This window comes from Macrosteles quadrilineatus, unplaced genomic scaffold (assembly GCF_028750875.1).
Source record: "Macrosteles quadrilineatus isolate MER2022 unplaced genomic scaffold, UCM_ALF_1.0 Scaffold_9__3_contigs__length_116548681, whole genome shotgun sequence".
Lineage (NCBI taxonomy): Eukaryota > Metazoa > Arthropoda > Insecta > Hemiptera > Cicadellidae > Macrosteles > Macrosteles quadrilineatus.
In genome coordinates this window covers 65,094,706-65,103,997 of record NW_026542602.1, presented here as the reverse complement: position 1 = coordinate 65,103,997, position 9,292 = coordinate 65,094,706, and positions in this window count along the sequence as shown.

Here is a 9,292-nt window from a genome sequence, read left to right as displayed (position 1 = left end):
AAATTAGTGTTGTTTCTTGACGTGAAAAACGTCATGCTATAAATTAATTTGATTTATTAACAATGACTTTAACAAAACTTTAATTTTATTTTTATCAGCTTTAATACTAGTTTTTTAAAGCTTTAAAATAGTTTTTTTGCGTTGTAAAATAACTTGTCTCCTGCATTCACAATTGTTGTGGTATATATGCTTAAAATACACTATTTCTGTATATACCTTGTTAACATTTCACCAGTCAACGCAAATAGTACGCCTGAATTCTTGCACAAAGTCTTATATCTATTGTAAAGTTAAGACAATAATGTTTTTTTGTAAAAAGTCAATCATAAAATCAGCTGAGAAGCAACACTAGAATATAATCTTGGAAAAGTTTTGTAGCACATTTTAAAAGAGGAATGTAGCCGAATTACGTAGCCAATCACTGTTGTGTAGATGTGTGAGATTAGGTATTAATCAGGGCCTTAATATTTACACCTTTTACGAAGTTCTTAGTACATGTACCTAGTCTGTTTTTGTGTCATTTGATCGCTTTGAATTAAATTTTGTTAAGCTTTAACACCTGTTGAATAGTCGCTCGATGTATTTCTAAAATGCACTATAAATACTTTATGCTCTCTCATATTAACTTTGTGAACATTTTTCAGCTGTTTAAACTACTTTTTGACATATAAGCAATGCCTCGTCGTCTCTTAGTCTAAATAATTTCAAATTACATTCCTTATGAGCTTATCTGAAAGCAACCTTTTTTTTGAACATTGGCCACAAAAGTTGTTTGAATCTAATTGTGTGATTTATAATTTAAAACCTTCAAAATATTTTGTGTAACATGATATTCTATTGGTTATTGAGTACTGAAAGCTTAACACAAACAGTTTATTTTTAGATCAAACTTAACAATATGTTTTTCTTGAAAGTACAAACAATTCCTGTATTAAATACATACAGTTCATCAAAATGAATAATTGTATAGCAATGAAAATCCAACATAACATCTTTTGGACATTCCATCCCCATGTCAAATCTGTAGCTAGATTTTTTTATCAAAATCGTCGTAGGTGATGTGAGTCACTGACAGATTGTGCTGATCTAATTTACTAATTTCTGTCGAATACACAATGTTTTTACTAAGTCAAACTTAGGGAATGACTTATTATGAGCTATATCTACTGTTATGACCCATCAACTGTGTCAGCAACAAAGGTAAGGTAGAAAATAGTAGACACTAGCGCATTCTGTGACTGGCTCACACAACTACATTATTTTTTAATAAAACGTTAGCAACAGCTGGTCCATATAGATGGGATGTCTATTTCAGTATCCAATAGTCAATGATAACATGTTATAAATCGTTTAAAGATCACCTGGCATTGTAAATATGTCTAAACAAAGTTTGCACAAGCGAGTTTTATTGTAATGAACAATCCTTTTATTGTAGCCTACAAATCTATGTTAGGAAAAATAACTTTTATAGGTTTTAGAGTGTGTAAGACTGTCTGCAAAAATTATATTTGTAAAATCACAGAACTGGAAATTAGGTGCCATCATATTTAGTCGTTAGTCTCAATCACATATCACAGAAATACTGTAAAATAGCAAAGTCACATTATGTTTTGTTCCGAATGATAAACTGTTGTTTAACAAATTTGATTTTGTTAAAGTAATATGCTCAACTCGTGGTAAGACTAATTTTTGTAAACACATTAATACAACTTATTTGTCGAGCTCAGCTAGCTAACTTGAGAAAATTAGAGTCCAGGGGCTAATAGGTACACAGTAAAAGAATACAAAACATAACATTGATACATCCAAAAATATTGGTTGATTACTCTTCAGTCTTCTCTCTGAAGAAGTCTTACTTCAGGACGAGATATCAGTATTATGTTTTGTGTTTTGTTATTGTGTATCTATTAACCCTGGACTCTAATATTTTGAGACATAGCTTAAGTCTATTCCTTTTCAACAAATTCATTACAAGTCAATTGGCTTTCCTTTAAAATATACGAGGTCTATCCAGAGTGTAGATTACGTTGTCTGTATCCGCTAGGGGCGGGGCTAGCCCGACCATCTTGGTGTTAGTTTGTTATACAGCTCAGTCGGCATCTAGCCGTGCTAGTAAGAGGTTTCTGCTGTACTCCGTTGAGTTACTGTGACAGTTTAAAATGTCTGTGTTAATTGAAAATGCCTCGAACTGTGAAGTGGGGCACTAGTCCCACCCCTAGCGGATACAGACAAAAACGTAATCTACTTTCTGGATAGCCCTCGTAAATACAACTTATCGCAATTTCCATATTTAAAATGTTGATCAAAATGTTATTAAAAAACTAAAAATGTTTCAATATTGGAATATGTTTTTTGTAAATTTATAAGTCAATAGTAAAGAATAATAACATTTTCATTAACTATAGTTACTATTTTTTGTTTTTACAAAATATTAGCTCAATTTTTTATATAAGTGTAGGCTAACTAGTTTTTTGTGAATCAATTTAATTTAAGCCACCTTGCTCTCTTAAAACTTATCACTTAAAAAATTTAAATATTTAAAAGCTGCTTCTTTATTTGTTTGATAATCTCAAAATATATCTTGTGGCCCTTGTGGGCTTTATTACAGGATGAGCATAATTAATGTTGTTTCAAACACAAACGTTTACTGTCATTACTGCCACTATGATAATTTGTTTTGTTATCACGTAAAAAAATAAATAAATTAACTATCTTGCATTATGTGGCTTATTTTTGTTGCTACAAAATATTATGTCGATTACAAAGTCATTTAAGTTTTTTTTTTAGAAATAGCATCTATGTAAAAGTTTAGTTTAAGTCAACTTAATTTTGATAATGTTTCACATTTCTATGACTGACATAGACTGCAAGGGTTACTTTTATTTTTTGTTGATATAACTCTAGCACATTTTACATGTTTGTAAAAGCAATGTGAAGATAAAGAAATATCCGTTACTATTTTCACAAATTCCATTTTCTTTTCTGCTGAAATAACTGTGTTATCTTGTTTATATTCTGGTAATAATAATTTTGTTTTATTATTCTTGTTTTTTGTTCAACCAAACTGACAAAATAAGAAAATATAAAAACAAAACAGTAATTCATTTAACAGTTACGATTTCTTCCATAATAATGAGTTGCAGTATGCTATAAAACATAGTCTCTATAATAATACATCTACTGCACAGATTTAAAATTGTAATTAGTATTCATTCTTTCATTAGAACACAAATTCCTTTCAAATAATAATCCAACAACAAAAATAACTCTAATTTTGTTGGCATAAACAATTCAAACGTTTCAGCTATAATGAACTCGTATTCTAACTTGGACAATTTTACTTCATTATCAGTTTATATTATTTTCCAGATTAATCAACTCGTAAGTTTAAATTAGTTGGTTTCTGACTTTTAAAACATGATTTGGGTTTTTTGAGCCCAGTTTGACCAATTAATAATCGAACCTCTGCTACACGTTGTAAGCTTATTAAGGAAACTGCATTTTCTTACGAATATTCTTGTTTCCTGACACCGTACTTTCTAGTCATTACTTTCTATTTATTTACAATTTATTTCATACCGTACTCTTTATAGTTTCAACTGTCATGTTGTGTTTGTACGCTATATTGTATATCACAATAAAGTGCATATATCTTGAGTATGTTTGTGTCTTATTTATCTTTTAGCAATATTCAGAATGTGAATGTATGAGTCGTAACATAACATTAGAAAACTACTCTAACTTAGGAACTAAATACAGGAAAGAAAGGAATCAGAACATAATAAATCAGAAATTAATTGCCATACCACCATTCCATACTTGGACCGTCATCAAATACTACTATGTTGTATTGATGTTAAATTGATTTTTAGCATGGGGTTTTGGTTTTAGGTTATTTCCCCTATTTATTGTTGTTTATCATCTATTTGTTCATCGTCCCTCTAATAGGGAATAAGCTATTACCATAGTTTTCTAGCTATTATTTTATTGTCGTAAGGTCTAGACCCAGGATTGATTTACATTTCCATTTCAGTGTCCCCTGAGGCCAAAAACACTTAGGGGCGGTTCACGAGCTCGGGACTATCGTAGTCCGAGCCCAGAATCCGGAAATAACCGGTATTTGGGCCGCGACTTAAAAAATCGGGTTCACGAGCTCGAGACTATATAAGCCGCGGACCAAACTGATAGGCGGCACCCAATTAGTGTAGGGATTAGGGGTGTGCGATGCATCGAAAATGCATCGAAATTTCGATTCGATTCGATTCGATGCATCGAATCGCGATTCGATTCAGCATGCATCGAAATCACGATGCATCGATTTGGCCTCGATGCATCGAAAAAGACCGATGCAGCGGTTAACTCCCGATGCAACGATTACATCCCGATGCATATTTAAAACTAATTTAGGACTCTAAAATGAGTTTTAGATAGGGAAGTGTCAATTATCGCTACCACCGATACTCGGACATTGCCGATACTAGGAATATCGGTATCAAGAATCGATTGCCAAACATCGATTTCGCCCGATTCCGCCGATACCGACAGCCGACAGGGATGGATAGATATTTTATTTAACATTTATTTATTTGATATCTATTGGTTTAGTAATCACGCTAACAACTTTAGTAACCAACTTAGTACACTATTTAGTTCAAAACAGCTAAAGGTTATTTTCAGCTGTTCTCTCTGCAGGCAGATGATATTGCACAACACAATACAATCTACATTTCAAGATGTCAGACGGTCAGAATTCAGTCTCAGACAACCGGCGTGCGAGTGTCCTCAACACGAAATTATACTAAAAAATGTCTGTATCAATAAGTCAGACCTTTAAATGTATTATTTTTATTTTTAGAACAAAATAAATAACCTAAACTTGTCTAGATGTTCAGTTTCATCCCTGCATTACGCATCATTAGAAAAATTCGATTCAATTACAACATCGAAGTCAGAGGGTTATTCGTATCGTAATCTACAACGCAGTGCGCGTGCGTGATTGGCTAAGTCGCTAATGACGACACACGGTTGCCGTGGCAACCTACAGTGCGCACTGAGCTCTGCGCCTTGTGTGTGAGGGAAGATTATACCAACAAACTATTTCAGGAATTCCATTTTGGGACGGATGAAAGATAAGGAAGAAACAAAAAGTGGTCACGTGTGCAAATGTAGTGGTCGAGACAATAAGGCTATAAACGAGTATTGTCGCGTCGTTGTTCCTTGTTTGTTTACTTTTTCATATTCCCTATCAAACGCCCTTATCTGCTATCTCTCTCTCTCCCCCTCTCTCTCTAGCGATGTACTGAACAGATTGTGGTTGACGACTTTTCTAATTAAGATTCCCTGTGGTTATTTTAGTTCAATCAATCCCATAACCTTTCTATCGTTTATCAAAATAATTAATTAATCTGTTTTGTATTTTATTTCCTTTAAACCAACCCCTATTTACCATCTGTATTTTATAGAATAAAATGTTTGTTTATAAAGTTTGACTGGCCACACAATTTTGTACCTATTTTATTTTGTATAAAGTAACAGATACTTTGATGATTATATATATATATATATATATATATATATATATATATATCAATAAGTGCTGCGTGCTGTAATGAATGCTTTTTATTATCAAAATAAGTAATGAATTATACATTTTTTATAATACATGGGTAATTGAATACCATAATGTCATGTAGTTTCCTATTTGTAACTTGCAAATAATAATAATTGATAGTTAATTCTGGAAAATGAAAAATAGTGAACACATTCATAAACCTGTTCAAAACAGCAACGCAGGTGTAAGGGTTTATTGTTTCAGAGGCTAGGGTGTTTCAAGGACAAAGTGCTGGGCCTCCCGGCTCAGGGGGGGAGGGGTGGTGGTGAGACTGAGAGAGAAGAGGGGGAGGAAACTGGTTTTGGCTATTTATTGATTAGTTCACCGACCCTTCTAGACAACAAAATTGAGTGACAGTGACAGTGTTAAATCACCATGTTCTGTATTTAATTTCTTGTTTACTTTGTGTGTTATTCTATTAATTTTAGTGTTTTGTTCTATTTCCTCCTGGTCCTCCCTTGCAAATTGTATTATCAATGCTAAATAATTGTGGTCAATTCAAATTATATTTTTGATTATTCAAATCTCCTACACAAAAAGACAAAAGTCAAACCAGGCAAGGAAATAACCTGCTATTGTAATCCCCATACCCAGCCATTTGGGAAGTGGTGAAAGTCTAGTCTAAATATAGCTCAAAGGTCTCACCCTTCCCTTCCCCCCCTTCCAACCCCCTACTCAATGTTACTATTCAGCTCATTTCGAGGTCATTGCACAACGCCTGCCTCCCTTCTATTGTTTTGCCTTTATAGTGTTTCTATTCTGACTTTTATAAACATAAATTTATTGCTTACGTAACAGTTCAGTAGTGAAATTTTCTATTGTGAAACACTAGGCCTAGGCCTACTCTAAACACTACGATCATGTCATTCTATTCTGTGTCAAGTCAGTATACCATTGCCAGTCAGTCGCCGGCGACTGCTTTGAGTTGACCTATTCTGTCGTGACAGCTATAAAAATATGTTAGGACAAGACAACTACCTCTTGCTTATTTCTATATTTGTTTGTATGACTGTAGAATCTACAGTAATACAAATTATCCATCATTTTATTCTAACACAAGTTACATTTCAACAAATATTGATCTTACAATTTTATACCAAACTAGCGAGTTCAAATATAAGCTCGAGTTTCAAGGCCGTACTCTACTCGAACTCAAAATCTCGAATACTCGCCCATTTAGTGTTAATTGTATAAATTAGGGATGGTCAAGTCTCGAAATTTCGGGAAATTTTAAATCTCGTTACACGAGATGAGATTTCTTTTTGGCCGAGATTTTTATCAAGACGAGAATAAAAAAAAATAAAAAAAAATTAAAAACGCCTGCAGAAAGTCAATGCAATACCCGCAATACAGGAGCGTGTTGTAGTTGCGTTTCCTTTGCGAAGGCGTTCTTAATGAATTAATTCTTTAAATGTAAATATTGCTTTAATTATTTTAATAATATTACTTTAATAACATTTGAGAAGTTTTGTTGTGTAAGCAGCGTGAGGAATGTTTTATTACTATAAAAAGTCAAAACAAGTACAGTACCAACTATTTTATAAAAATTAATATTGCTTTTATTTTATGATTTATTTTATTTTAGGATAAGTTTAACTCTATCCTAACTGATATCACTACCTATGTTTCCTAATCGTAGGCAGTTATTCTGATGTTTTTTAATAAAAGATTGTAAATATTCTTGCCTATTATCATTATTTTTTTATTTAAACAGTCATCTAACAATGTTACAAAATCAGGTAAAATTTTTGAATGTGCATTTCCCGTTGTGTATGAGAAGGGAAATCCCGTCTCTATCTCGTCTCGAAATTTTATGAGAAATAAAAAATCTCGTCTCGTCTCGTCTCGAACTAAAAATCCAATCTCGTCCATCCCTAGTATAAATAAAACCGGATCCAGCCTAAGATCCTATTGTAGTAGTAAATACTGATTATCAACTTTTTTGGTTCATGCTGATTTAAGAATGAACCAAAAGTATTGAAAGCCAACAAATATAAATGTGAAAACTAAGTAACAATACTACCTGCACATCATAAAATAAACTCTATTTTATTTAATACAGGTCAATAATAATAAACTTAACGATTGCTTTATTGATATAGGCTTATTCTAATTGTTAGTGAAGGGTGAATTTCCTTAGGCAAACCATAAAATTAGCAGTGTCCATTAATGAGGTTAGGTCAGCAACTATCCTCTTGTTCATAATTTTATTTAGTACATTTTTTACTTTAACTTTTTTAAGGTAATGGATCCATTACAGAAACACATGTTGTATTTAATTTTTGAAGAAAATTATGCCGTGCTGCATCGAATCGAATCGCATCGATTCGAATCGAAATTCTTTGAATCGCATCGATGCATCGAATCGAAAAAAATATGCTGCATCGCACACCCCTAGTAGGGATAAAACCCGGTTTTAAAAGTTGGGTTCACGAGTCCAATTACAGATAGTCCCGGCTCTGATCATTAGTCCTGGTGGGTTCACGAGTCAAGTCCGAGCCCAAATGAGATGGTTCGGGCCCAAAAGAACAATGGTGTTTGGTCTCCAACTCAGACCTGGTAGGAGGCAGGTTTAACGTGACATGATGCCGGTTTTATCTAATTAGCTCCTTAATTTTTATTATTTGTTAAAAGCTAATGTTTAAATATGGTTCCTCATTAAATTCCGACAATTTCATTACCCACAACACCATATTTAAAAAATATGTAAAAATGGTAAAAAGGCTCATAAAACATGAAAAAATCATCAAACAACAGATAAATTATGCACGTAACAAAGTAGTATCATAACAAAGATATTTTACTGATAAACCCCATGTTATTACAATTTTAACGACAGAATTATGCGTAGAATATAAATATAACTAATCAGCCACAGTTAAACCTTCGTTATCCAACATAATTATCAGAAATAGTTTTTTGCCATGGGAAACATCAAGCAAACCGTCAGTCGTTGAGTACGGTTCGCGGTGATATCACCGTCTCTTGTGTTGTACTCACTGGTCGCCGTGTGTATTGAATATGACTATGAAATATCTATACTGTATTATGTTAACAATTATGTACCATCACTCCACTACCTCGCATAAGACCAGCTCGTTATCATGACTAAAACCCTTTTATGACTTGATGAATTTTTAAGATAGATTAAAATGTTCCAAAGATACCGTCAATGAGTCATTTGAGGCGTTCACTCCAAGGCACGGATTTCCCGACAGCAAAATCCATTGCAGTATTCTAAATTGAAAAAAAAGTTAGTTACACTAATATTTTTGGCTGATGGCACTTTTCATCAAGAAACTGGTGATTTATTGGATGTTAGTAAAGTTTGGATGGTAGCTATTTGTTTGGTAATGAAAGCAGAACAAATCAAATTTTCAGTTCGAAACTACTGTATGCCCAAAGAAAAAAAAACAATGTTTTCCTACTAGTAAATATAATATAATACTAGTAAATCCTTCCTACCTAGTAAATATAAACGCATTGTAATGAAACTGATTTTAAAAATCGCAACAACACAAAATGTAAATTAAAAACCATAGCTGTTAACATAAATAATATTACGAGTTAATTGCAGAATATTATTTTCAACATTTTACAGTTAGATTATTATAGAGTGTAAGAATAACGGAAAGAATATTCTTTGGTTACAGCCATTAAATCCAGCACACACATACGATT